Below are 27976 nucleotides of genomic sequence, written 5' to 3'. Positions count from 1 at the left end.
GGCAAACACTGGAGTCTCTGCTTCCAGTTCTTTTGTGTGTATAGCTGGACTTAGACTTGCTAGGTCACATGGCCATCCTGTGTTTGCTGGGGTCCAGCAGAATGCTGTTCCCACTGAGGCACACAGGGTTCTGACATATCTGCATGCACCCAGCACTTGTCTGTCAGCTTGTTACATTTGTCTGGCTGCTTTAAATACCACCCATGCTGCTGTTGCTGCTGTTGCTGTTGCTGCTGTTGCTGCTGCTGCTGCTGCTGCTGCTGCTGCTGCTGTGAAGGCAAACAGCGTTTGGCCCCAGTTTCTCCTCAGCTGTTTGGTTTGGTTTTTGGTTGGATGGTTGGTTGGTTGGTTGGTTGGTTGGTTGGTTGGTTGGTGGTCTTTTCTTTACCAAGTGCATATGAAGCCATAGTTGTCACTGTCCCCACAGTTCCCCATCGTCCCCACTGGCTAATTCACTTTCACTCTAATATAAAAGAGGTAGAGTTGGCCAGGCGGTGGTGGTGCACACCTTTGATCCCGGCACTTGGTAGGCAGAGGCAGGTGGATCTCTGTGAGTTCGAGGCCAACCAGGTCTACAGAGTGAGTTCCAGGACAGGCTCCAAAGCTGCACAGAGAAACCCTGTCTGAAAAATCCAAAGGGGAAAAAAAAAAAAAAAGAGGCAGAGTTGTTACATTGTGGCACAGAGGATTTGGTCTCTTCTCCAGGTCCTTCATGGACCACCTGACCCTTTCCCGAAGCCCCTCCTTATGACCCCCTCTTCCAGCCAAAGCATTCATTTATACTAGCAAGAGCAAGACCTCCCAGGAGCACTTGCAGTTATGCATAGGGAGGAGTTCTCACAAAGGACTACATCACCAATGACACAAGACCAGAGTTCAGTACGGAAAGTGTTTGAGGGAAGCGCCCCTAAAACCGAGCACAGTAACATCTCACAAAAGGACGCCTCACCCTCAGCTACGTTCCAAGTCGTGGGTGCCTGCCTCTAACATTGTCGTCTGGTTGCTGTGTTTGAAGTGGGCACTCCTATTTAAATGGTACAATTACACAGCTCCTAGAGAACCCATAAAGCCTCAAACAGTGTTTCTGGAAATAGGCCTTCAGTAGGACTGACATTGGCCCTAACATCCGGCGGTACACGTGGCACTGCAGGGGTAAGGTGGAGGACATCTGCCCAGCTGTGCCCTGGCCACACCACCTCCATCTTCAGAGAAGGCATCTGTTAGCACTGAGTGACAACCAGAGGCACCACAGCTCTTCAGCAGTGCCCTGGGGACATGGATGAGGGAGCAGCTGTTTCCTGTCCTCATTAGGAGTTCAGGATGCAGATCTGTGGCTGATGAAAAGGGGGTTGCAGGAAGTGTAGCACCCAGCTCTATAACTCTGCTGGATCTTGTTGCTGGTTGTTTTTTACTCTTTTGGCTCTTTTGGGGGGCCCACCACCCAGATCTCAAATAAATCACACATGGAGGCTTATTCTTAATTATAAATGCCTGTCCTTAGCTTGGCTTATTTCTAGCCAGCTTTTCTTAACTTTAAATTATCCTGTCTACCTTTTGCCTCTGGGCTGTTTCCTTTTCTTACTTCTGTATATCTGACTTTCACTCTCACTCCATGGCTGGCTGTGTGGCTGGGTGGCTGGCCCCTTCTTTTCTCGCTCCTTGATCTTTCTTCTTCTCCTTCCAGATTTCTCCATCTATTTATTCTCTCTGCCTACCAGCCCTGCCTATCCTTTCCCCTGCCTTGCTATTGGCTGTTCAGCTCTTTATTAGACCAATCAGGTGTTTTAGACAGGCAAAGTAACACAGCTTCACAGAGTTAAACAAAAGCAACATAAAAGAATGCAGCACATCTTTACATCATGAAACAAATGTTCCAGAGCATAAACAAATGTAACACATCTTAAAATAATATTCTACAACAGGACCTTCCTAGGAGGCGGCTGTGCTGGAGCTGTGGGTCTGAGGGGTTGGGCAGCGTGACTGTCTTCCACAGCAGTGCTGTGTGTCAGCACAGACAAAGTAAGACTGCTGCCCTCACCTCTTCCCTTCTCCTGCTTCTCACTTTGCTCCTGGACACCTCCCTAGCTTTAGGGGGTTATGTCTCCTCTCACGGAGAGGCACTTTTTCTTTTAGGTCCCTGCCCTGCCGGAAGGACAACAGCCCTGATGAATGAATCTGATATAGCTCTCCCATACCACCTGTGTACTGGTGGCTCAGGGCACATATGGAACTCGGGTTCCCTCCATCCTCTGCCTGTTCCTCCTCCTCCCACTTGGCTGCAGCAGAAACTAGACGATCTTGTCAGAGAGGAGGGCACCTCCTGAAGGCCCCTCTATCCTTGTCCCCAGCCCAAAGGCCTCACTGTTGACTCTTTATGAGGGCAAATTTTCTAAGAGTCAGCTGCCAATGTAACAATGTCTGCACAGATGAGCCCTGGTCCCCAGAGGCCAGCCATGGGCCAACTTTCCCAAATGTCTGGTGTGTAGCTTGGAATTCTGGATGACTCCATTTCCCAGTGTGTGTGCTGGGGATGGGGGGAGTGGTGGTGGCGGGGGGGGGGGGGGGGGCGGTAACTCACTTTAGGATGAATACCAAGTGGCACCTCCCAAAGTAGACTTTGTCCCAAAGGCCACTCATGGAGCTGCCAAGAGTTCAGAAATGTTGTACCCTGGTTCCCTGGGGGTCCTTCCACCCTCAGCTTGTAGCATGGGTTGTCTCCCACATAGCTGCCTGGAGATGGCAGCCAGGGACATCAGAGTGCCTGCCAGGACCTTCCTGCAGGAGTTCATTGAGCACTGCCCAGGAAATCCAAGGCCTGTGAAAATTTAACTCTGAACTCAAGGCTGAGCAGGAAGAGGAGATGCGGTGGGAAGCACACCATACTTTGTCATCAGAGAATGCCTCAGCACAGGGGACCAGAGGAATGGAAAGGTGCCACCAAGCTGCCATCTCAGAGGACATTTCCTCTGGAACCTTGGAACAGAAACTGGAATTCAGAGCTAGATCTAGAACATCAACTGTCCAATAGCTCCGCTTTTGAGGAAGGAAACTGAGATCCTCAAAAGCCCTCTGACTGGCTCGAGGTCCTCCAGAGAGTGAAATACAAATGGAGCTCCAGACTCTGGGGCAGCGTGTCACCCCTTAGATCGTGGGGACCGGCAGAGCCTGAGCCTTTGGAGAAGTCAGAATGGCTTTTGTCCCCGAGCCCCTGCCTTACAGTGGCTGGAAGTCCATGGTTCCTCCCGGGCCTCTGAAGCCAGGACACATGCTCACTCGGAGGCTGGGCCCCTGCTTCAGTATCTACACCTGTCTCTACCCTTCAAGCTACCAGCAATTTCCTGTCACCCGGCTCTGGTCTATGGCAGGTCCTGCCTCCAGTTCTGAACCAGCTTCCAGGACTGTCTTGGAATCTGCACGCATAGTGTGCCCTTCTCTGTACTAAGTCTTACCTGCCAGAAAAACAAAGATTTGGCTTTGGACTCCTGAGAAAGTCTGTTCCTTGGTAAGTTTCCCCCAACATTAGACTTTGCCTTCCTGGTCACTTCAGGGGATCATTTGACCTGTTTGGGCAATCCTTTCTCCCCACCAGCTTCCAGCCTGCAGGCTGGGCATAGCCAGTGCTGAAATGGATTTGCCATGGATAAAGATGAGGAGGAGAACTCTAGTATTTTCCAGGCAAAGCCTTCTAGTCGGGGGTCCTGGGATTTAGCTGGTGGCTGCGCCATCGTCGAGGAAAGGAGAGGGACAGGGAGGGATGGAGATGAAGGATGGAGAGCTCAGTGCTGAAATGGTCAGCCACACTCCCAGCTGCACCACCACATCTCCAAGATGGATCACACGACTGAAAAGTGAGCAGGGAGACACTCTGCCTCCTCCTCATTTATAAGGACCTAGAGAAAATGAATCGGGTTTGGAGCTCTTGGGGGTCAGCACAGAGCTCCATTCCTTTTTAGCTGGGCGGTGGAAGGCCTGGGAAGGCTACCATCCTGTCCCCGAGCTGTTAACCAGCACGCTGAGAGGCTGAGGAAGTGGAGGGTGGGGGGATGCACATTAGGGAATGAAGTTTGCTGTCTGACACCGCTGGCCACCGAGGTGAAGGAGCAGTGACAACTGATGATTTCTCAAGGGCGTTTTGTTTGCAGACGGCTTTCAAGTGATTTAGGCAGGTCGTTAGCGGATCGATACTTTCCTCAGGAGTCCCTGAAATTCACATCTGCTTAATAGCTGGACCCAGCAGCTATGTCCAGAGAACCATTGTGCCCAGTGGTGGAGCCACCTTGCAGTGGTAGCTGTCATCTGATGGCCTACTAGGTGCCAGACAGTGCATGGCCATCGTATGTGTTTATAACTACTAGTTTGCATCATATCCAGAGATCTCAAATATCTGGACGAGTGTCTTTAAATCGAACTGTCTAAACCGCCACATCCTCTTCCCGAGGGGTTCTGCAATGGACTTCATTCTCCAAAGTCTGTTTCCTCGTCTGTTAAATGAGATGGTGCTTCTCTCCCTGACTCCATAGGAACCTTGTTAAAATGAGAGACTGATACTGTTTGGTTTTGTTAATGTAGCTGTTTCCTTGCGAGACACTGGCTGATGGTGCTATTTCTGGTTGAATAAGCATGTGCTATTGGGGGAACTCCACCAGACTACTGACTGGGTTAGGACCACACAGAAGGTGTCCAGGGTCCAGAGCCACGCTGCCTGGCCCCATTTCCCAGCTGTACCACCACCGCCAACAAGCACTCTGCAGCCTCGGGTAAGCGAGTCACTGTGGTGCTTGAATCTGAAATGCCCACACAGGCTCGTGTTCTGAGCTCTTGTTTACCCGACGGAAGTGCTCCCTGAGGAGGCCGTGGAGCCTTCAGGAGATAGGGCCCAGGGACAGGCCTTCGAAGGTTCTCTTCTGCCAGCGTGAACTGATCGGATCTCCCACCATGGTGGACTGAAATACCAGAAACCAGGAACCAAACTAGGCCCTTCCACCCCTCAGTTGCTTCAGTCAGGTATTTTGGTGATGGTGACATGGGTAACGACTTAGCCAACCACTCTGGGCCTTCAGTTGTTCTATAAAAGATGAAGGAGGTGACAGCGCCTGCCTGCTGTGTGGCCAGGGAGATTAATAGAGTCAGACATGCAAGTACTCAGTGATTGCTGGCGCTTCTGTTTTTAAGGGGTGTGCGTGTGCGTGTGCGTGTGCGTGTGCGTGTGCGTGTGCGTGTGCGTGTGCGTGTGTGTGTGTGTGTGTGTGTGTGTGTAAGAGAGAATGTGCACATGGTTGATGTGTGAGAGTGCCCACAGAGGCCAGAAGAGAGCCTCAGAACCCCTGGAGCTGGAGTTGAAGGCCGTTGTGAGCCATCCAAACAAGGGGACTGGGGAACAAATGCTGGGCTTCTGCAAGACCTAACCACTGAGCTACCTCTCCATCCCCTTTCAATGCTGGCTGTTGTCATTATCATCCTTTTATAAGCAGGGAATGGAAACACGGCCGGAACTTCATAGGCCGAAGGTTGAGTTAAAGGGGTCATAAGCTGTATCGAGGGGCTGTGTAGTGGACATCGGGAAGGAGCTTCTGATATTATTGGATGTTAAACAGAGGCACAAGGAAGAAAGGGAGTCAGACTATCTGGAGGTGGAATAAAAGAGGTGTGCTGCAGTCAAGGAAAGCACTGGAATGGGGTCAGCAGACCCAAGTTCCCCTCCAGGCTTAGCCACTAGCTACCTTCAGGACCTGGCCAGGCACAAACTCCTTGGGAATCAGTCCCTTCAACCGTAAAGTAAGAAGGTTGACTCAAATCCATTCGTGTATAAAGGCAGTTTTTTTTTTTTTTTTGACAAATGTCTATCAAGCACTCCTGTACCAGGCCCTGGGGACACATGAAAGGAAAGCAGCTGTCACTCATTTTGTGAGGAGGGCACAGACAGGAAGTAACCTAACAGAGAAGATAATCATCCATGGTGGCCAGAGCCCCCATGCCCTGAAATGGAGGGTGGCGGGAAGGTAGGTGGACCGTGAAGGCCTCTCTGAGGAAGCAACCTTTGTACTGCTTCTGGGGCAGGTCAGATCTGTGGGAGAACATTCTAGGTGTAACTCTGGCACAAGACAGAGGAGGAGAGTGAGGGCCTAGGTGGCAGGTGGGCATAACGTGGCAGAGAGAAAAGGGAGGCACAGAGAAGCGATATGAAGAGCTGGTCACCCAGGGCTGGTGTTTGGGTTTCTGGCAGAAACTGTGAGACGGCTTAGAGGCAGCGTGAGCGTGGAGTGTCTTCATCGGTGCTAGTCAGCGGTCTGTTGCTATGGCAGAAGAGCTGACGCAAGCCACTTTGAAGGATGAGGGTTTATCTTGACTCACAATTTCAGCCCATGCTGCCCAGCTCCACTGTTCCTGGTCCTGTGCTGGAGCAAAGCTGCTCAGCTCCTGGTGGGATGATGGTGGGAACAAGGTCTGTCTTCAAAAGAACACCTGGAGTACCACTTCCTCCCAGCAGGCCCCACCTCCCAGAGTACTCAGTGCCTCTCAATGGTCCACTCAGTCTAGAACTCCGATGGATGTATCCATGAACAGCTTTTAGCCTCCATAATCCAGTTGTTCTTCCCAAGGCTACTCCTGGGGTCAACATAGCCCTGGGGACCCAGCTTTCAATAAGAATCTTTGGGGGACTGTAGCAGGAATCTTAGAAGGTCTTATTAATAAAATCAAACCTGGGACCAGTTATTGGGGTGAATGCTAGAAGATCAGAGAAGCAGAACAAGCCACAGCCACCTCACCTCGCCAATTCCTCAGCTGATTCTGTTTCCTCAGACTGGAAGCTTCTGTGTCCTCATCCCAATGGCTCTCAGCTGAACTGCTGCTAGAAGCCTAAAAGCTTAACCAGCCAAATGCTTCTAGTTTCTGGTCCTCATGCCTTATATACCTTTCTGCTTTCTACCAGCACTCCCTGGGATTAAAGGCTTGCTTTCTGGGATTAAAGGCGTGTGTCATCATGCCTGGCTGTATCCTTGAACAGATGAATTTCTGCCTCTGGAATGCTAGGATTAAAGGCATGAGTGCCACCATTTTCTAGCCTAAGTATCTAGTGGCTGTTCTGTTCTCTGACCCCAGATAAGTTTATTAGGGTACACAATGTTTTGGGGAGCCAACTGCAGCAATCTGTTTTCACAGTGGACACACAGTCCAGCTGTGGGTGAAGACCAGCAGGACACAGTCAGATAGCCACTGCTACAAGGGTACAATTGTCAGCTGGAGACTGCAACAGGGACAGAGCCCCATGGGAACCAAGATACTATCCATGGAGAAGGTCCAGAGCATAGAAGCATCGGTCAGGGAAGACCTAGTCAGCCCTCTTCTTGACTCAACTCTTCAGACCTTACTAGGCACAGTTAGATACAGCTTACAGCGAAGTTTACCAATGGCTCACTTCCACCAACGCCAGCTGTGGGTCACTGTGACTTGCTTGGGAGTCTTCAGTTTCAGGACCTGCCCCAAGGGAGCAACCTCTCTCCCAAGTATCAAATGCAAAGTGAAACCCAGCAGAATCCTGGGAGGGTACATAAAGCATGGCATCTTGCCACATGCCTTTGGCTAAAAAAAAAAAATCACATGGCCAAGTGTCAAGGGGCAATGCTCCATACTTTGCCCGTGGCGGGGGGCACACAGAATGCCCCCCACAAACAACGAACCCCAAACTTAGCAGGATGCGGAGCCTAGCCCACCATGTCAGTCCCCATACCCAGCTAGTGGAGCCCAGGTTTGGGTGGGCAGTGGGAGGAGTGGCTCACCGGCCTGGTCCTGTCCATAATTGTCCTTTCACCTTTTCCCAGCAGGACCGTGGATCAGATGCTGCGTGAAGGCTGGGAACAGGACTCCCTGGGAACGCCATGTCTCAGGCTTGCATTCATGTGCAGTTAATTCAGATGCTTACAGGAGACAGGCCAGGTATGCTAGGTACAGGAGAGCATCTGGGTTAGCTTCCCTTGAGGAAGAGGCTGATCACCTGAGCCCATCCTCTCTGTCCACAGCTTTTTAGCCCAACCGCCAAGTTCTTGTGGACAAATCAGGGTCCCGTCCCCCCCACCCCGCCCCTTCTTTGTTCTCTCTCTTCTGCTCCAGGCTCGGGTCTCCAGGGCCTCAGGGAAGGTCAAGTGCTGATTGCCTGCTTTGGTTTTCAGACATCAAAAAATGGTTCCCCGGGTGAACAATGGCCTGACCATCTGCGAGATGTTAACTGCATAATGGAATGTAACGCGAAGGGCTTTTAAAAACACGAAGAGAGATTTTATTGTAACTAATCGTGATGGATGGCGAGTGTGGTCACACTTGGGTCGTAAATCTTTGTGCCAAGCCTGGGACTTAAAAAAGCCAACGAACTCCGGAGTTCAGAGAGCCTTGTCCTCAGCCATGAGCAAATCACATGGGAAAGGTCTGGGTACCTCGTTTGCATCTGCGCCCTTCTTCAGTGAAGTCATTGGCTGCCTCTGCTTGAGTGATAGGCTGCCAGGGTGACATCCCCTCTCACCTCGGTTCCCAGGAGTGGGCTCCGAGGCTGACTGAAGGGGAAGGGGCTAGACAGAGCCAAGGAAACTCTCCCCCCCACACACACACACTCTTCTCCCATTTAATTAGAGAGAAAAACCAGTCACAGATCAGGGCAGGCTCTCAACGGCAAAGTTCACGGGTAATAGCTGCTCCGACTAGCCGCGTTCATTGTTTGAGAACCTTCTGAGCACTTGTGAAGCTGGCCAAGGCGCTTTCCTCATGAAGTTCGTTGATGAATCAGTTAAGGTTTCACAGTATTGCTGAGGGAGCAGGAAGGCCGGACACAAGTCGGCACCTTCTGCTACTCCAAGACCCTGGGAAAGACACCTGACCTCTGTGCCTTGGTCTTCTCCTCTGTGCCTTGGTCTTCTCCTCTGTGCCTTGGTCTTCTCCTCTGTGCCTTGGTCTTCTCCTCTGTGCCTTGGTCTTCTGCTAAGTGGGTATAATAGCTGCCAGAAAAATGGATTTGTGTGATGCCGTTTATATCTCAAAGCACTTGGTAGGAGGTTATGATATACTATTTTTACTCAATTGGAATTTGAAAAACAGTTCAAACAATATACCAGACATCAATATTTTTTTTTCCTGGAGAGACAACAGCAAGAAAGAGTGGAGAGGGGCGGAGAAGTTGGAAAACTGTGAGGGTCTCCCTTTCAAGGTGTAGATGTGGCTTGGCTTCTGGTCACATTTGCTTCCTCCCACTTCAAAAGCAAAAACAAGGAGAGAGCCAGAACTCAGTCCTGTAGACATGCAGGTGCTATAGCCTGAATGAGTCCCTCTAAAAATCATGTGCTAAAACACAGCACCAACCCAAAGTGACTTTGGGACATGATTAAATCAAGAAGATGGAGCCCTCTTGAATGGGATTAGCGTGTTCCAGATAGCTGCCTATCTCTTTTGTGGCCTGGGAACTAAGAAAGAAGATCACATTAAATCTGCCAGTGCCCTGAGCTTTCCAGCCTCCAGCTCAGTAAGCCTAAGTCTGTGGTTTATAAGCCCCGAGTAGGGCGGTGGTGAGCTCTCAGAATAGTGGGGACTGCGGCAAATGCTCACTTTGCAAAGATGTTTAGAGAGAACTTTCCTGTGGGTCTTTATCAGCTGATATTTCACTTTGTAGAATATTATACCGGCCCCCAATTCAGAACTTTACTGATATTAAGCAATTCACCGTCTTCAAGGCAAGGAGGTCAGTGCCCCAGGGTCACAGAAAGCTCCTTTGAGCAGGACGGACGCCATGGGCTCTCCAGGTGCCTTTCTGCTGTGTCAGCAGACAGAACAGGCTGAAGGTCACAGAGAATGGGCTGAGCACTGTTGGTTCCCATGGCCCGCACCTGCCGATCCCTTCTTTTCTGATATCGAGACGTCTTCCTATTCTCGGGGTTCCTCCGTGTCTGAGGAGGGTAAGGCAGAACCACTCTGGGACTCCTTTCACCTCCATTTTCTCAGTTTCCAGAAATGCTTTACAGCTTGGGGACCGTTTATTGAAGTATTTTAAGGTCTCTAATGTAACTACAGACTGTCTCTTACTCTTAGATTTTTTTTATCCCAAAACTTTCTAGAGAATTCTACAAACTTGGGGGAGATAATTGGACTCTAGTGTCAACTTTAAAGCTGTTCTCTGGAGGCTGTTTGATACTTTTCAAAGTTGTTAAGGCCAGCCTTGGGACTAAAAGAAAATACTTTATGTAAATATTCTGTGGCGAGTTTTAAAGAATATATTCCTCCTGGAGAGGGAATAGAACGCACCATGTATGAATCAACCTTACATAACTCAGTATTTAACACTTGGAATACTTATGTGGTGGGGCTATTTAAATGGCAATAATTTGTTTTCATTTTCTGACACAGCATCTAGCTATGTAGCCCAGGCTGGCCTGAACTCACGGCCCTCCTATCTCAGCCTTCCAGATGCTGGGGTCATAAGTCAGTACCGACACTCCTGGACTATCTTTTGGCCCAGTCTGAGAATAGTGTCCACCTATCTGCAAGGCTTTCGATTTAGGGGTTTGATCTGTTTATAGATGGTGCCGGTAATGTTTGGTTTTTCTGTTTGTTTGTACTTTAGGCTTATTTGATTCTCCTCATTCCCTTTTGTTGTATGACTTATGTTGACTGCCTTGCTTTCATTAAAAATAATTAGTACATTTCCCACTCTTGTTCCGTTAGTGGCAACCTTTGAGTTTTTCAGATGTGCCTTGGATTGTTTTTCTCTGATACTGTAAATCAGTATCTATCAAAGCTTCCCATGTGTATAATGGAAAATGTCTTGAATTTGTCTCTTTCCCTCATTAAATTGATTTTCTGCAGTCCCCACCCTGCTGTTCGTATGAGTTTTTAATCAATCGGTGGCGTTTTCTCTCCACTCACTCTCCCCTTACCTCGGCTGCTTCTTTCTCACGCTGCTCACTTCAGCTTCTGGAGTCAATGGCCCCTTGGACGGTATTGAAAAAAGCAAATCAGACACTGCCTCCAGCTGCCGCTTCTTGGAGAAAAGTCCATATGGTGAGAATGTTTTCTGTGGCCTCCAAATCTCCTGGCCTCTGACCTACAAGGGCTCCTTACATGCCTGAGGCCCCATCTGCACATCTTTTAGCTCCATCTGAACAGGGTCACTTTTAGGGGATCCTGTGAGTCCCTCCCCTTACTTCCTGGGTGAGGGAACATGATTGGGTCCCCTGGACCCACAGATCATACTGTGAGGAGCAGTGGTGTTTGTCCTACAAGACAACACCCAAATCTGCACGGGTTTTTATTGCCTTACAGGAAAAAAAAAATCATGTAGTGTTGTTCAATCAGCACATAGACACTAACAACAGGCTTTGATGATGAGGTTTCTTTGTTTTGTTTCTTCTTCTTTTTTTAAGCTAAGTATATTAGCAGAATCTGCAACTATGGTTCTTATAATGATTTACCAGCAATAACTGGCTATAGATAAAAGTGAGTATATGGTGCAGTTATCTTCCATTTACCCCAAACAATCTAGAGGTCCCCAAATAAAGCATAGATCAATTAATGCATGGTTATGCAGTCCTCAAGATTAATGCAGGTGTATTAGATGGCATGGTATTATTTTTATTGTTTAAGAATCACAAAACATTGCCTGATCTATTTTTCCTATAAAAATAATAGAGGGCTATGTATATGTATATGTATATCTCAGTGGTAGAGTGCTTGCCTAACATGCCAAACGCCTTGAGTTTAACCCCACAAAAATCTACACAAACACATGGATGCACACGCTCAACATAACAGCCCTATGTACATATATGTGTGTGAAAGTGTGTGTAAGACAGGGGAGACAGACAGTAGCAGAGTGATATCCTCATCTGGGAGGAGGTGATTATTGAGAGGCGAACATTTTCACCCACTTTGATTTCCTGAATTTTCCTTTTTTTTTTTTTTTTTTTTTTTTCAATGCACACACTGCTTTTACAGCAAGGCTGAAGGCTTCCTTTTCTGTCAGTTCATGAGAGCCTTTCTGGAACCCGGTACAGACATCTTCTCCTCATGGCTATCTGCTGCCTTGCCAGCCCCCGCCTCAAAGAAACATCAAACTAAGAAACAGCTGGACATTCTGGTCCTATTATTAATGAGAAAATAAAAATGATATCCACCATTAAAACCCCGTTAACCAGGCTGGAGAGGTGGCTCAGTACTTAAGAGCACCTGTTTCTGCAAAGGCCAGGGTTTGATTCCCAGCACCCATGTGACAGCTCAGAACTGTTCATAATTCCAGTTCCAGGGGATTCAATGAGCGTAGTACACACACAGTCAAAACACTCCTACACAGAAAATAAACAATTCTTAAAAAATTTTTTAAACAAAATAAACATCCCTACTATCCTTGAAGGTTCTGAAATGACTTCTGAGTTCACAGAAAGACAGGTATGGGTCTCTTCCTGTCTATGTGCATTTACATTTTAATTCCTAGACTTGTGGGATTCTGAAACTGTGAAAGGGTCAAGGTCAGGTGGAGCTGAGCTGAGGTGGCTCAGTCATCTCTTTTAACAGTGCAATCTGGAAAGTCAAGCTGGGAGCTTGAGATAAGATATGGTAGGAGTGTTTACTTTATATTTATTTATTTATTTATTTGTTCTGAGACAGGGTTTCTCTGTATAACAGTCCTGGAATTCACTTTGTAGACCAGGCTGGCTTTGAACTCACAGAGATCCTGTCTCTGCCTCCCGAGTGCTGGGATTAAAATCATGCACCACCACCGCCCGGCTTTTTTTTTTTCCTTAAATTTATTTATTTATTTATTTAAGGAGTATTTACACCACGGCAGTTGGTACCTACTTCAATACAGTACTCTTTCTAGAGCTGATTTCTAAACATTTACCACCACACCATGGTTTCAAAGTGAGCTGATCTGTTAAGAAAGTGAATGGGAACAGTGAAACCATCTTGGGCAAGGTCACATGGTGGATGGCATGAAGCCACAATTGGTTGGGCAGATAGGTTCCCCCCCTCCCCCCGCCCCGACTCGGCTTCCAACTGTCCCTCAAGGACTCTGATAAAAACAGCACAGCTTAATCCTGGCCAGTGCTGAGCAGTTGCTTCCTTCAGTTAGGAGTGAAGCCCTCATTTCCAGAGCCTGAAGAAAACTGAACAGGTGCCCACAGACATCATACTGCTTTCTGTGAATTCTCACAGAGACTCCTAGTAATAAAGGTAATTAATCTACATGCGAAACCGAACATTTCTCAGATAATTGTTTTTTTTTCAAAGCTTAAATCCCTGTATTAAACAACACAATATTCTTACCGTGTGTGCAATGATTTTGTTAATTAATTTGCTGCTAAAACAATATTTATTTTTCACCTTAAAATCAGCTGAATATCAATGCCCAATCAATACAGTGTTGCCGGGAGGCATGCTTGCTTCGAATTTGCTTCACAAATCTGCTGCAGGTAATTTACACCCAGTCAATAAGACATGTTTCAAAAGCTACTTTTCCCTCCCAACAGGCAACCCTGGTCTAATTTACAATTGGATAAAAACTGGCAAACTATACACACCTGAGTTAAATGTAATTTGTAATAGGATTTTTTTTTTTTTTAGCAGCAGGGAAAGATTTGATTTTGTGTGCTCGCTATACAAGCAATCCTGGGCTGTTTCTGGGAAGATCACTGGGAAACATAAATTGCTTTGTTTTTCCTTTCAGGCATAATTTTTAGTTGTTGTTCTTTGGGGGTGGGGACCATCAGGGACAGTGAACAAAATGATCTCTGTCTTTGATACATGCTTGCAGACTCCATTAGTAATAAATTGGGAAGGCATTATTATTGTCTGGGCTCATTTTTTAAGGAAAAAAAATGATTTTTGATCCAAGACAGGTTTTATTCCCCCTGTTTCTTCTATTTTGGAGGACGCAGAGAGGAAACAGGAACTGTCAGGGTTTGGCTGAGTGAAAGATTTACAAATTAATCCCAGGGCTGAGAATCACAACAAAGGTTGAAATCTGTAATTAGTGATAGAAGCTGTAATTAACTTATTGGGAACTGAGTGCAGCGTGGGCGCTCTTCCTCGATGGGGAGGTACCATTATTAGAAAATTCTCCAGGAAACGGGTCTCTCTCGGCTCTCACCCCTCCATCTCATCCCCCTGGCTGCCAATTTGATTGGTTAAGTAGTTTGGACTGCGCAATCCTCTTTTTCTTTTGGATTGATGTGTTTATTACTTTTTGTGACAGTGGCTCCCAAGGCAGATGTTCAATAAAGGGGGAAAAAAATCTGATACAGACCCAAGTCGGGAGAGAAGCGGTGGAGACAGAAGAAAATTGGGGAAGTTCTCATAAGCATAGCGCTGTTATTGGAGATTTTGCTCCCAGCGTTTGTAGCGCTAGCGTTATTTACTCTTTCACAGACGGAAACCTAGCGGGGAATTATTGGAAGCTGAGTTTCCTGAGTTAAATTGCACTTGTTGGGTGCGCATCATGGCGGCGGCACGTCCAAAGGAAAGCTAAATTGAAGCTCCGAGCGGTGGAAGCCGTTGCTTCTCTGAGTCCCTCTGTCTGTCTCCATTTTACCCGGGATGAGAATGGACCTAGCTGCCAGATAATTAGTTAGTGTTCATTTGATGGCATCACAGAGTAGGGTCGGCCCTGGCTGTCACCTGTCCTCAGGACATTCCTGACTCTACACTCCCTGCTCACCTGTGTAGCTCTCCCGGATTCTCTTCTTCCTGGCCCTTCTACACCGGCTGCTTGATCCTGTCCCATAGATATGGATCTGCCTCAGACATCTACTGGGACTTCATGACAAACCCACACAAGTCACTTCCTTCCAAGGCATTACTGTTTGTTTGTTTAAACATCCTCGTCTATTCCATCCTTGATGTCACCACAACATAGTGAATCAGAACCTTCTAGAGACAGCACATTCCACCAACATTTCCCTCAAAGGGGCTTCAAAGACATTACCTCTCAAAAATTCCACCCATTCTGAGTTGCAACTGCATCTCCAGTTTCGCCAAATGCCGCTGACCTCAGACTCATGTCCTTCCCCTTCTGGTCTGTGTCTTGCTTCAGCTCAGCATGGGGGCACTTTTAAAGGTGTAAAACTCTGCAACAGCCTGGCCTCAGAGTGCTGGGTGACCGCAGCAGCTTGGCCTTGGACTGCTGGGTGACCGAAGTCCCCTTCTAGACACTTTCCAAACTTGCTAGTTTACTAGTCTCCAAAAGGTCCAAATTAGAAAACCCGAACTTTGGCTTTTATTTGGTATTTCTCAAATGTATCTCACCTTTGAAACAGTGGTTTTTGCATGTATCTGTTGAAAACACACACTCTTCCTCTCTTTCCCTCTCCCTCTCTCTGTGTGTATGTGTCCTTGTTATAAGATATGGAAAGATAATGGGCAAAAGAAACCTGCCATTCCTGAGGTCTCTTCCCTGAAAAATGTCCATTAAGTCTCAGGAGAGAGCTTTTATTTTATTTTTTTCTTTTTGGAGACAAAGTCTCATCACGTAGCCCAGGCTGGCTTTGAGCTACTGAATTCTCACCTCAGCCTCTTGGGAGCTGGGACATGGGCATGTGCCACCACACCCAGCTTGATGTCTTCCAGTGCCTTCAAGTGTGAGAGCAGCTTCCTTGGGTCACGAAAACACCTAGTTCTAAGAGCAAGGGATGCTGGCAAAGGGTAAGACTTTGAAGCACTGGGTCCCACCCAACATGAACTTCTCACAGAAGTTTCTCACGTGGCTGTGTCCTGCAACCTCATTGCACCTTCTGGGGGGCAGAGCTGGGATTGACAGGCAGGACCGTTGTGAGCTGCCTGAGTTGTCCTCATTCCCCACAGGTGAGAAGGGACACACATAACTCAGTGGGATTGGCTTGGCCACATTAGGTATCTGTCACTCCCTAAAGAGCAGCTCTGGACAGTCCAGGCAGACGAATAGCTTTTGGAAAGCACACGTGATTTGAAATTTCAGAGAGGTCCAAACAGCAAAACATAGGGATCATCAATGTTTCCACCAGGAATAATGGTAGGTTAAAATCCCCACCCACCTCATTCTTTCTTTTCCTGCTCCAAGTGGAAAAGAGAGGTGGCCTGAGAGATGGTCACATGATGACCATGTGAATGCCGGGCACTTGACAAGTACACCCCTCCCAGACAGCTCCCTTGCATGTGTCACATTCTTGTTGGGAAGGGCTAACGTGGCAAACCTTTGCAGACCCTTCTGCTCCAAGCAGCATGGGAGCTCTGGAGTGGCAGAAGAGACATTTGAGGAAGGCCCTCCTTCTAGTAAAAGGCTTGATGTCTAACCTGAGGGACTAATGGACTGCATTGTGTCCTTCAAATTCATGGAGCGCTAACCCCGAGTGCTCTGGTGTAACTGTGCCTGGAGATAACATCTATACCAAAGGAAGAGTTAGAGGCCTTTAGGTGGTACCTGTCCAATGTCACTAAAGCCGATCCTAAGAAGGAGGCATTTAGACACCAAGAGAGCATGTGGGGACACCCTGGGAAGATGGCCATCTGCAAGTGAGGAGAGAGACCTTTGCTGTAGTTTAGATCGCCTATGTCCCCCAAAGGCCCATGTGCTGAAGGCCTTGTTCCCTTTCCATGACACTATGAGGAGGTAAGGGAACTTTGAAGGGACAGGGCATAGTGGAAGATTTTAGAACACTGAGGACAAGCTCTTGAAGGGAATTGTGGGAATCCCCACCCCACCCCCACCATCCTTGCCTTCTGGGTGTGGGGTAACTGAATTGCTGACCAGGAACTAATTCTCTCTCTGCCACGATAGACAGTCTTGCCCAAAAGCAAGGGGGCCAAGAGTCCATGGGTAAATGTCCCCAGCTCTTAGACAAGGCTGTCCACTCTTTTATTTTTATTTATTTTTTTTTTTAAGACAGGATTTCTCTGTGTAGTACTGACTGTCCTGGAACTTGCTTTGTAGACCAGGCTGGCCTCAGACTCACAGAGATTCCCCCTGCCTCTGCCTCCCAAGTGCTGGATGAAAGACGTAAACCACCACTGCCCTGCAAAGCTGTCCACTTTTGACATTGATTACCTCAGGTGTTTCAAAGTGGCAGAAGTTGACTAATGCAGCCTCAGAAGCCAACCCTGGTGACACCTTTATCTTGGGCCTGCCACCTGCAGGATCGTGAGAAAATACTCCTCTGCTGTGTAAGCCACTTGTCTGTGATATTTACTATGGAGGCCTGAGCAATCTCCCACAGAAGGGCATGCACCAGGTACAGTTAAGGGAGACCTTGCAAGCGTAGACCACCGGGAAGGAGAGACCAGGGAGCTGACTTGAGTAAGTCCCTCCAGAGCAGGGAAGGACTTTCGTCATCTCCCGGCAGTTTCCCCCTCAATCTCTTGTGTGGCCCACGCTCATTCTCATCAAGAGATGCTGACTGGGAGCTTGGATCTGAAGAACTTGAGACAGAGTGCAGGAAGCATCCTTTGCTTCCTGGGTGTGGACTATAGAGACATTTGATCCCACACCACAGTGTTTGTTTGTTTGTTTGTTTTCCAGGTATTAAAAAGTGATTTGTTTTGAGGCAGGGTCTCTCTATGTAGTCCAGGCTAGCCCGGAACTCGGAATCCTTATACTTCTGCTTCCTGCATGCTAGGATTACAGACCTGGCTTGACCTTTTGACTCTGTCAACAGTACCGCCCATTAATGTTCTCACCTATTTCCAATTTCCACACTTGGCCTCAGACCATCCACACTGGTGCTAACTCCAGTAGAGGGAAAACATTGGACAGGAGATATGAGGACCCCTGGATACTTGTTTCAAAAAATTAAAAAAATAAATAAAATGAACAAAAATTCAAGAAAATGCCTTGGGGCCAGATGATCATGATGGCCAGGGTGTTTGGTTGAGGCTGGGAAGGTAAACTCTAAATAGCACTAAAAATGACCATTAAAAAAGAGAGAGGGAGAGAAGAAAAAAAAACCCTCTTGGATGTCTGCATCAAATAAATCTAATAAGACAGAGTGAAAAATATTGGATTTATTTTTACAAGTTAGCTGTGACCTTCTCAACCTTCTGATGGATTCACTTCGCACAGTCCCTCTTAAGGGCCTTAGGGTTATGACTAACTCATAAAAATAAATCCAATATTTCCCCCTTAGCCATGTCATAGCCAATGTAGGAATTCAGATGACGGGGCAGGGGAGGTGGGTTTTCATTTTGTTTGACCTCCATTATGAGAGGCACGGGCCCTCAGCCCTGCCAGGGCCTCCAGCTTCCCAGCCCTCCCCAACCTCTGTACAGAGCAAGAAAAACAATGTACCTGTGTTGAGGCCAAGCCCAGGGCAGGACATGGAGGAACAAGGTGGCCGGACAAGGGCCCTGGCACGCCTGGAGAGACACCTGGCCTGAGAGGAGCCAGCGTGAGAGGCTTACTCTGTCTAAGGAGAAAGTATCTTCCCAGCAGAGGGACTCAGTCTCCATGGGATCTAAGATGTGCCTTCCTCAGCCAAGACCTGCCAGCTGCCTGGGCCAGAGGCATCGCTCTCAGGGACACAGGAGTCATTCAACCCAGTGTCTGACCACTGGTGGTACCTCAGGCACAAGAGGGCACTGGGCTGACAAGGACATACAAACCAGACATGCTCCCTGTCCCCAGGTGCCTGTGAACAAGGGCGAGACTCAAACACTGAGCAAACAGGCAGAGTCCCCCATGTAATCACCGCAAGCTAAGACCTGCAGAGAACACCTAGGCTCCAGAGAGGCAGGTCCTGGCAAATCCCTGGGGAGACAGTCCCAGGGGGCTTCCTGGAGGAAGTGATGATGGGGCTGAACAGTAGTTGAAGACCACCTCAAGGGGGCCTCCATTTCTTTCTCTCCACTGCCCATGTGTTTACAAATTATATCGCCTTATCCCTCAAATACACTCCCCGGCCAGTCATTTTCCTGCATCTCCCTGAGTACATCTTCACTGGAACCTTGTCGTCTGTCTCACACCTTCAGGATCAGTAACCACAGCAGCCTTTGGCTGAGGCTCCTGATGCCCTCCTCGGCCTTTCTCCTCATGGTCTCTTCTTCATGGGGCAACAGATCCTGGATCTCAGCTGAGAGCTGGTTGGGTGGGCCTTGCATGACCTGCCCAGTCTCCTGTTTCTTTTCCTGTTTGGGCATACTGAGAACATGGGACTACCCCATGGGTCTCTTGCATCCCTCTCGTCCACCCCAGGCCCTTTGCACCTGCCTTCACTCAGCTGCAGACCTTCTTCGCCAGCCTTGCCTCTTTTAGGATGCGCCTGCCTTCTTCAAGCATTCCTTCCCATATCACGTTACTGTATAAACCTTGCTCTCCATTCCGAAGTTTAGTTCATCACTCTGATGGAGGATGAGGCTTGCCGTATTCACCACACTAAACACTACAGCCTCCTTCCTCTCCCAGCACTTCCGAGCACTCTTCTGTTCACTGTCTTATTCTCAATGTCATACCATCCTCTGTGATTCGGTTCCCTGGGGCAGGAATCAGCATCGCTGTTCTGTCCAGAAGTCCAGAACACTTCCCGGCACACAGCAGGTGCTCAGTAGATGTCTGTTGTGGGTAGCCACTAAGATCCCCAGGGCCTCTGCCCATAGGTTTTTGATGCCTTAGAATTATTCCTCCAGGGCCTCTAGGGAATCATTGAAAAGTGTATAACAAAATATGTATAAGACAAAATTGACCTCTGTCTTAGTTAGGGTTTCTGTTGCTGTGAAGAGACACCATGACCATGGCAACTCTTATAAAGAAAAACTTTTAATTGGAGTGGCTCGCTTACAGTTTCAGAGGTTTAGTCCACTATCATCATGGTGTGACACAGCAGCATGTAGGCAGACATGGTGCTGGAGAGGTAGCTGAGAGTCCTACATCTTGACCCACAGGCAACAGGAAGTGCACTAAGACACTGGATGTATCTTGAGCATTGGAGGCCTTAAAGCCCGCCCCCATAGTGACACACTTCCTCTAAGGCCATACCTACTCCAACAAAGCCACACTTCCTAATAGTGCCACTCCCTATGAGCTTATGGGGAGCAATGACATTCAAGCTACCACAACCTCTTTAGCCATTTTTAAGTGTACAGTTAGAGGCATTAGGTGCATCTATAGTACTGTGCACCAGCCCAGAATACAGTAATGGACAGAATGTCACTTCTGCCATTAGACCACAGCTTTCCTCTGCCTGTTTCTCTTCCCTTGCTTTGAGGGCTACTAACTCATGGCCAGCTGCCCCAGTAGAGGCCAGGAGCCCAGGAACAGCAACTGCAGGTGGAGAAAGCCTAGGAGTGATCCTCAGTCATCTGGGAGACTTTGGTAGTGGTTCCTCGAGAGGTGGACACCATTCTTGCTGACAACATGGAGCCTGAGGCAAGGCTGATCCAACCTGGGACATCAGACTTGCAGAAATAGAGATGGTCTGTGGCTTTGTGGTCAGTTTTAGGGGGTCCCTGACTAGTGTGATGCTGCACTGTGGGGTAATTTACGCTGCAGCACACGAAACCAAGGCTTTGTGCCTTCTGTTTCTCTGAAGTAGAGGATTCGGGTCTTTCCTGCCAGCTCTCAACTGCCCCCCACAACCCCGCAGGGTGGACAGAGCCTAGTGCCACACAATGCTGGCTCTGTCACATGGAATCATGCCTCATCTGTCTTGTGTTTCTTCATTCATTCTACTGATGGCGATCTCTACTTGGGAGTCAGTGGCAGTTTGTTCACTGCCTTCTACTAGAATAGGTGGTTCCCCTTGACCAGTCCCTACTTGTGTGCTCTCTGAGGTGGTCCAGCTGTCTCTCTCATGCAAGCTCCTCTCTCCTGGTAGTGTTGTAACGGCCCATATGTTCCAGGCACTTTCCACTCCCTGAAGAGACTTCAGTTGTGCTCACTAAAAATGGGTGTTCTCCTAAAGCACCCCTGGGAAGTCTGGGCCCCATTGGTCCATAGGAGCACCTCCTGCCTGCCCAGCAGGGAAGCAAGACCCCAGGGGACCCTGGATCCTTCCCGTCCCTAAGGACGTCCTCAAGCCGCCTCTGCTTGCTTGAGCATGGACACACAACTGCACCTCCAGCAGGGATGCTGTGGCAAAAAGCTCCAGCGCCACCCTCAGTGTCTCGTTTGCTCTTATTTGTTCCCAAAAAGACCGTCTCCAGCTTCCGGGAGGTGAGGACAGGGCTCTTGCCATGGCTGTAATGAGCCGAGTCACCTGCCACTCACCTGCCATGAGCTGGAGTGTGACATCATTTTATCTTGTCTGCTCCCCACCCCCGCCCTTGGATAATCCACAGTTGGCTGATGTCTCCTATGGGGGGAGGTCTCTCTCATCTCACAGAGTCCATGGCCCCTAGGTCTTCCCATTTGGCTGGTTATTTTATTGTTACCTGCCCTCCTTCCTTCCTTCCTTCCTTCCTTCCTCCCTTCCTTCCTTCCAGCATCTACCCTTTTCTGATTATAAAAATGAACACTTGTTTGGTGGTTTGAAAGAAAATGGCCCCCAAAGGGAGTGGCACTAACGGGAGGTGTCACTGTGTTGGAGTAAGTGTGGCCTTATTGGAGAAAGTGTGTGTGTCACCGTGGGGAGTGGGCTTTGAGGTCTCCTATGCTCAAGCTACACCCACTGAGACAGTTCACTTCTTGTTGCCTGTGGATCAAAGATGTAGAACTCTCAGCTCTTTCTCCAGCGCCATGTCTGCCTGCATGCTGCCTTGCTTCCTGCCATGACAATAATGGACTAAACCTCTGAAACTGTAAGCCACTCCAATTAAATGTTTCCTTTCTAAGAGCTGCCCCGGTCATGGCGTCTCTTCACAGCAATAGAAACCTAACTAAGACCACTTGTTCTAGTAGGTCTTTAAGTAGTTCAGAATTGTGTGGACCAATAGAAATGCAAGCTACAGTGTCCCTTAAGGCCAAGAATGATGTCCATATGCAGCATCCCCCTGGTGTGGAGATAAGAAATGCTTTCCTGAAGGTCACTGTCAGATGAGGGTGCCATGGGGCCACTGTCCCCGAGGTCTGTGTTCAAATCCTAGATGTGCCACATGTCCATCTGTGAGACCTGGGGAAGTAACTGATCTCCATGAATAGCATCCCGCAGACTGGTGGGGACAGATGAGGCAATGGAGGTGACTTGGAGACCAGAGCTCCAGATACGGTGGGTGAGCATTCCACAAATATCAACATGCCCCAAACCCAGCTCATGGTCAGCTCACAAACAGACCCACTTCATGGAATCCTGGATACCATCTCTGATGCCTCTTTGTCTGTTACCGTCCATTATCTGTGCCTTGGTCACATTACAGCCTTATTTATATATTTTCTATTTGTCTCTTAACATCACTTTCTAAGATCTGTAAACCCTCAAGGGGTTGGGACCTTTTGTAAGAAGATCAAATGAGATGGCCCCTGTGGAGACCAACTTGGTAACTCCTTGGGAAATTGAGCATGGAAATACCATGAGACTCATCAGCTCCACTCTTCGGTATATATTCAGAGATATTATTGAACACAGTGTTCCAAACAAAGCCATGCACACTCACGTTCACCCCAGCTCAATACATAGAGGTCAATGGATTAAAACAACTCTTGTGCCTGCCCAACAGCAGATAAATCAATAAACAAAGTTTGGTAGACCCATGCAATAGAATACTATCCAGTCATGACAATATTGTTTCTTTGAAATTCAAATTTAACTGATATCACATTTCACTGGATATCACATTTTACGTCCAGCAAACCTGTCCCCAGCCACATAGGGGTCACAAGGCTGTTTGTTGGGGCTCTTACATTCATTTGACAGGCATACAGGTATTGTCTCTGTCTTTCAGAGTTCCCCTGCCCCATGCCCACCACAGGAGAAGACTCTTTTCTTTCTTTCCATACTCAAGTTACAGGCAGGCTGGGCAGAGGGCTGGCAACTTTCTGAGGCTCTGCTCAGCTCCTCATTCAGCCCATTGCCACTTGGTTAACATTGACCCTGTGCCCAGTGTCCTGGGCTTTGCCTGTCGGGAGGATGCGATGTTGCTGACAGCTTTGTGCAAGTCTTGTGGACTATTTGAGCGATTATCTTGTCAGTGGGGTTGAGGAGAGGCCCCTCCCCCCATCCCTGGGTCTCTTTCCAAATGCTCAGTCTCCGGCTGGTGTTCCTGGAACTCTCTGCTGGGGGCAGCCATCTCTGGCAGTGCTGCTGAAAGTCGGGCTGCTGTTTCTTCATCCTGATCTTCAATGTGAGCAATATCCTCCCGCCGGGGCTCCAATGACAGCAGTTTGCTTCAGGAGCACAAATTAAAGTGATGACGCCAGAGCATTAACGGTGTTAGCAGAGTCAACATGGAAAGCATCGCAGGCCCCCTACTTAATATGAAGAGTGACTAGGTAAGGCGCTGCTGGCCTTGCAACCAAGCCTTCATACCAGAGAGAACTGTGGGGAGAAAGAAGGAGGGGAAGAGCCTTGACCTGCCACTCACCTGCCACCGCCCAGCTCATCTGGCATCCCTGTGGGGCTGTGAGAGGGAAGGTAAAGGTTAGGGGCTCTCAGCAAATATTTGGCAGGCTGTTCCCAGTGCTGATGGCTTTGGACACAAGGTAATTCTGTACTGAAGGGCTCGTGATCCCTGAGCAAATGCCTGGCCTAACTAGTAACTCTATGGCTGAGCCAACCCATCTCCCCCGGGACAGGCAGGAAGGGAGAAGATGGGTCCAGCACACAGGTGGCTGTTTTGGTGAAAGAGCCCAGCTGCGGGGGGATGCTTTCCTGTGTGACCTGGAGCATTGGGGTGCACAGTGTTTTGTCGTCTATAAAAATGCAAATATCATACAGAAGCCTCTGAAGCCGGGTGGGGTGGGGGGATAGAGGGTGTGGTCTGAGCAGGGAGCTTGCTTATTATTGGATCTCGTGACTGAGTGGTACAGTGGATGAATGAACAAATGGCCCATGATTCAGTGGGTCCCCCGATTCCAGCCCAAGGGTCTCGGGTTGGCTTCCTGGAGAACTTAAATAGAAGAAGTCACGGGGGTGAGCTGAGAGGTGAGGGAAGGGTAGATCCAGGTAGAAGGAACAGCATAGGCCAAGACATGAAGGTTAAGAGGTCATGACATAGCTGAGAACCACCGGCACTTCCAACTGACTGGTGCACAGAACTCGGTGGCTGACAGAGCCACAGAAGGAGCCAGCAGCAGAATCCAGAAATAGATAAAGACCTTGAATTCCATCTGGCAGCTTCTGAGAGGTTTTTAAAGAACAGAGAAACAAGACCTGATTTGTATGTTAAACCATCTTTGTGGAAGTGAGTTTGTCCATTCTCATTATCAATGCATTGTAAACACATCAGCACCTATGGTATCATAGGTCTTGATAGGCACTCCCTAACACATACAATGTGGCCACACATATGCAATTAAACAATTTCTTTGTAGCAACATGTCTTCATTTCAATTCTGTTGCTGTGATAACACACCTTGATCAAAAAGCAAAACAGGGGAGAAGTTTTACTTGGCTCACAAGTCCATGTCACAGTCCATCACTTTAGGGAAGTCAAGGCCAGAGCTCAAACAGCTGTCACATCATGACCATGGTCAAGAGCAGAGAGACGTGAATGCACCTGTGCCGCCTGCTTGCTGCTTATACCCAGTGAACTTTTTTCACTCTTAAACACTTTGGGGTCTGGCCTAGAAAGTGGTGCTGCCCATAGTGGGCATCAATTAGCAATGAAGAGGAGACAGTCCCCACATGAAGCCAGATAGAGTATCACACGTCTATAATCCCAGTGTTCCCACATCAAGATGGAAGACAGAGACACAGTAATCCCTGGAAGACCAGCCAGACTGTCATGTGCAAAGGCAAACAATGAAGAGAACGTGTCCCCAAGGCTCTCCTCCACATGCCAATTCTCTACTCCAAAGCTTTGGAAGATAATTTTGATTTTATTTTTTCAGTTTATAGGATTTTTCTAAATAGAGCTTCGGTAGCAGAAAATGCTTCCAACATATTTGGAGAATCTGTGGGAGATGCATGCTATGATTTATGTTTGGCGAGTCTTTGGTTCTCCCAGGTATGAATGCCAGTGTTTGCTGATCACCCAGTCATTTATCATAGGCACCCCCAAGATAGCAGCCACAGCCAAGCAAACTGGCCATCACAGCTTTCCATGAATGATGCTCAGAGAAACAGAATGTCAAAGACGATGTCTTATTCTTTGTCTTTTGAGAAAGAAGTTACTCCTGACATGCCTGAAGGTGAAGTCCACTCTTGCATGACAGATCACACATACTATAGTCAAGTTAATGGGGAGATTCCAAACAGGGATGCAGCCACCCTTGGACAAACTAGACTGCTTAGTTTTTGCTTATCTGAACAAAATGGCTCCGAATTTGCATAATTAAAATGCGAATGTCTTTTCAGATCATAACAATGGGTAATTAACATTGCTATTTGTCAGCTGGGAAATATGTAAGAGAGAGGCTATCAGAGCCAGCCATTTTATTTTGGGATGCGGCTCGCGGACAATCAGGGCTAATTGAATCACCCCCAACTCTGCAGAAATGAATGAACGGACGATCGGCAGCGCCAGCCCAGCTCACTGTCAAACCAGGAAAGACTGCTTGCTCCAGCAACCCTGCTCCGGATCAGAACCCTGACCCAGCCTTGAGGACGGCAGCCTGACAGTCTAATTTAGAAGCGTTGCTTAAAATCTTAATCAGTGTTGAAATTAACAGAGGCGAGTATTGACACCATGTTTATTGTTTATGGTTATCATTTTTAATAAACGTTAAGATGTTTTTGCAGGTGTGGAAAAGGCACGTCCCTGAGACAGGCTCTCTTGGCTCTTTCAGGAAAAGAAAAATGTCATTGTGGGGAATGAAGACGTAACACATTCATCAGAGCCCGCCTTCCTTTTATTTTGTGCTTCCCTGAAAGCTATCTGCTCTCCTAAGCCCAAGTCCATCTTCTCTGCACAAGTGATATCTTGATTGACACATCTCCAAATAAGCTTGTGAATAGCTTTCCGTATTAACCTCAGAATAATTCAGATGTCAAATTACAGCTCGCAGACTCTCTGACTCCGCACGAGCCCCAGAATGAATTTTTTAAATATTTGGGAGAAAATATTAAATTTTGTTCAGGTTGGGTCAAAGTTCATATCATTTGGTAATAAAGAGCCACAGAGGGTGTTTGCCCAGAGTGGGCTGCATTGATTTTATTTTGTGCAACAGCTGCAGAACTGGGTGACCCTCGGTGGGCTGTTTGGCGGTTGCTTGTGCTGCCGGCAGCTTTCAGTATTTTGGCAGTTTGCTGTGGGTTTCCTTTGGATAGCAAAGTGGGGAAGAAAGGAAAGGAAAGAGAAAAAGAAAGAAAGAAGGCAAGAAAGAAAGAGATGCACGTTTTGTCGCCTCCCAAGTGCAGGACACTTGGCTGATGTCATCTCTGAATCTCTAAATATGCAGCTTTAATTGCGGCTCTCTGCAGAAGGAGAACACTTCCATACTTGTTTTCCTTACTACTGCAAGGCAGCAAGGCACGTCAGCCTGGATTCCTGTCCTGCCGACTCTGCAGAAGCATCCTTGCAGGCAAGAAGGCAAAGCCGTGCTTGCTGGAGTGATAATGACCACTTGGTGGATATTTGTTGGATGCTCTGTAATGTGTGGCTGAGAAAACTCATTATTACTGGCTGTTTGTGTAGCTGTAAATATTTAACCAGGAATGTTACCTGCTTTGTGGAAAGGCTTGTTAATTATACCTGCTTCTCTCTATAATTACATATTGTTGTAAAATGCTATGATAATAACACAACTGTGTCTTTCTCATGAGGGGTAAATTTATACCAACTACGGCCCCTGAATTTCCATAAGCAATTAGCCTGCACATTTACATCCCCGTGTTTTCCTGTGATTTTATTGAAAGGGGAGATAATGAATTAAATCCAATTATAGCAAGAAGACATCTAGTAAGTTGATGCGTATTTTCGTAAACAAAGCAAGGGGGAAAGAAGGCTACTGCTCACCACAGTGGAAGTGGTTGAATAAATCAGAGTAATCAGTCTCCTGGCAGGGACTCTGGAAAGCAGCCCCGATGGAGACTGGGCTTCTCAGGACAGGGTGCATCTACGAGCTGCATATTTCCGGTGTAATGCACGTGGAGAGTTGCCTGTGGCTTGCAGCCTGATGCCAGGTAGAGCATCTCTATAAGAAAATAAGTTTCTGCCTCGACCATAGCAAACCCAAGGCAATCGCCCACCATTCCCAGGGGCTTTTGAGGAAGGTTGGAGGTAGGAGCCCGGAACTCTGGGAAGAGGAGACAAGCATCCTGAATTTACTACTATGGAGTGCAAGTATTCCTCCTCCTTGGGCGTCTGGGTTTTTTGGGAAGTGTAGCATCTGCAGCATCTCTCTAGGCTGCATCTGCTTCACCCCAAGGCTCAGTCAGTCTGCTTTAATCAGGAGGCTGTTTATTCAAAAGACACAGAGCCAAAATGCTTGAGAGGCCAAACAAAGCCCAGAGAACAAGCGTCGAGACATGCACCCTTTCCACCAACTGCACCTTTATTATCTTCTCTCTCCCTTTTGCCTCCTCAGAATCTTTTCTCTCCAGTCCCTCCCCTTCTGGGTAAATGTAAACATCTTGAAATGTCAAGTGCAAGGAAGTGACCCTTCCTTTAGCAGCACAGGGAATGATCAGGCCCTGATGTCCTTGTCATTTCAGACACACATAAAATTCCCAGGTTACAGACTTTCCAGAACAGTTTGAGCCTGGTGATGAATCTGCATTTGGGTTCCAGGATCGTGACTATTCCTCCTAACACGTCAGTAAACAGGAGGATGGCGACATTACTACATCAAAGAATAAGAGGAGCCAGCCTGGCCTAGGCTGGCCAGTGAACGCCAGGCTGGCTGAGGACCCGGGACTGATAGGTTGTCCTGCCCGGCTCTGCCAAGGGACTGCATTCACTTCGATTTCCTCTCAGGGGCCAGGCTGGAGTGAGGCTGCCTAACAGTCTA

At 48.0% G+C, this 27976-nt stretch overlaps 1 long non-coding RNA gene across 1 annotated transcript; it reads left to right on the top strand.

The window, feature by feature from the left end:
• Window positions 1-2573: 2573 nt before the first annotated feature.
• On the top strand, window positions 2574-10848 carry LOC128104112 (uncharacterized). Its single transcript, XR_008215880.1, has 2 exons — window positions 2574-3502; window positions 7821-10848. It is a non-coding gene; the product is annotated as an uncharacterized LOC128104112 (long non-coding RNA).
• Window positions 10849-27976: the final 17128 nt, after the last annotated feature.

This window comes from Peromyscus californicus, unplaced genomic scaffold (assembly GCF_007827085.1).
Source record: "Peromyscus californicus insignis strain IS unplaced genomic scaffold, ASM782708v3 Scaffold_8__1_contigs__length_139910024, whole genome shotgun sequence".
Lineage (NCBI taxonomy): Eukaryota > Metazoa > Chordata > Mammalia > Rodentia > Cricetidae > Peromyscus > Peromyscus californicus.
The sequence above is the reverse complement of the archived record's forward strand: the minus strand, read 5'-3'. Positions and strand labels throughout refer to the sequence as shown.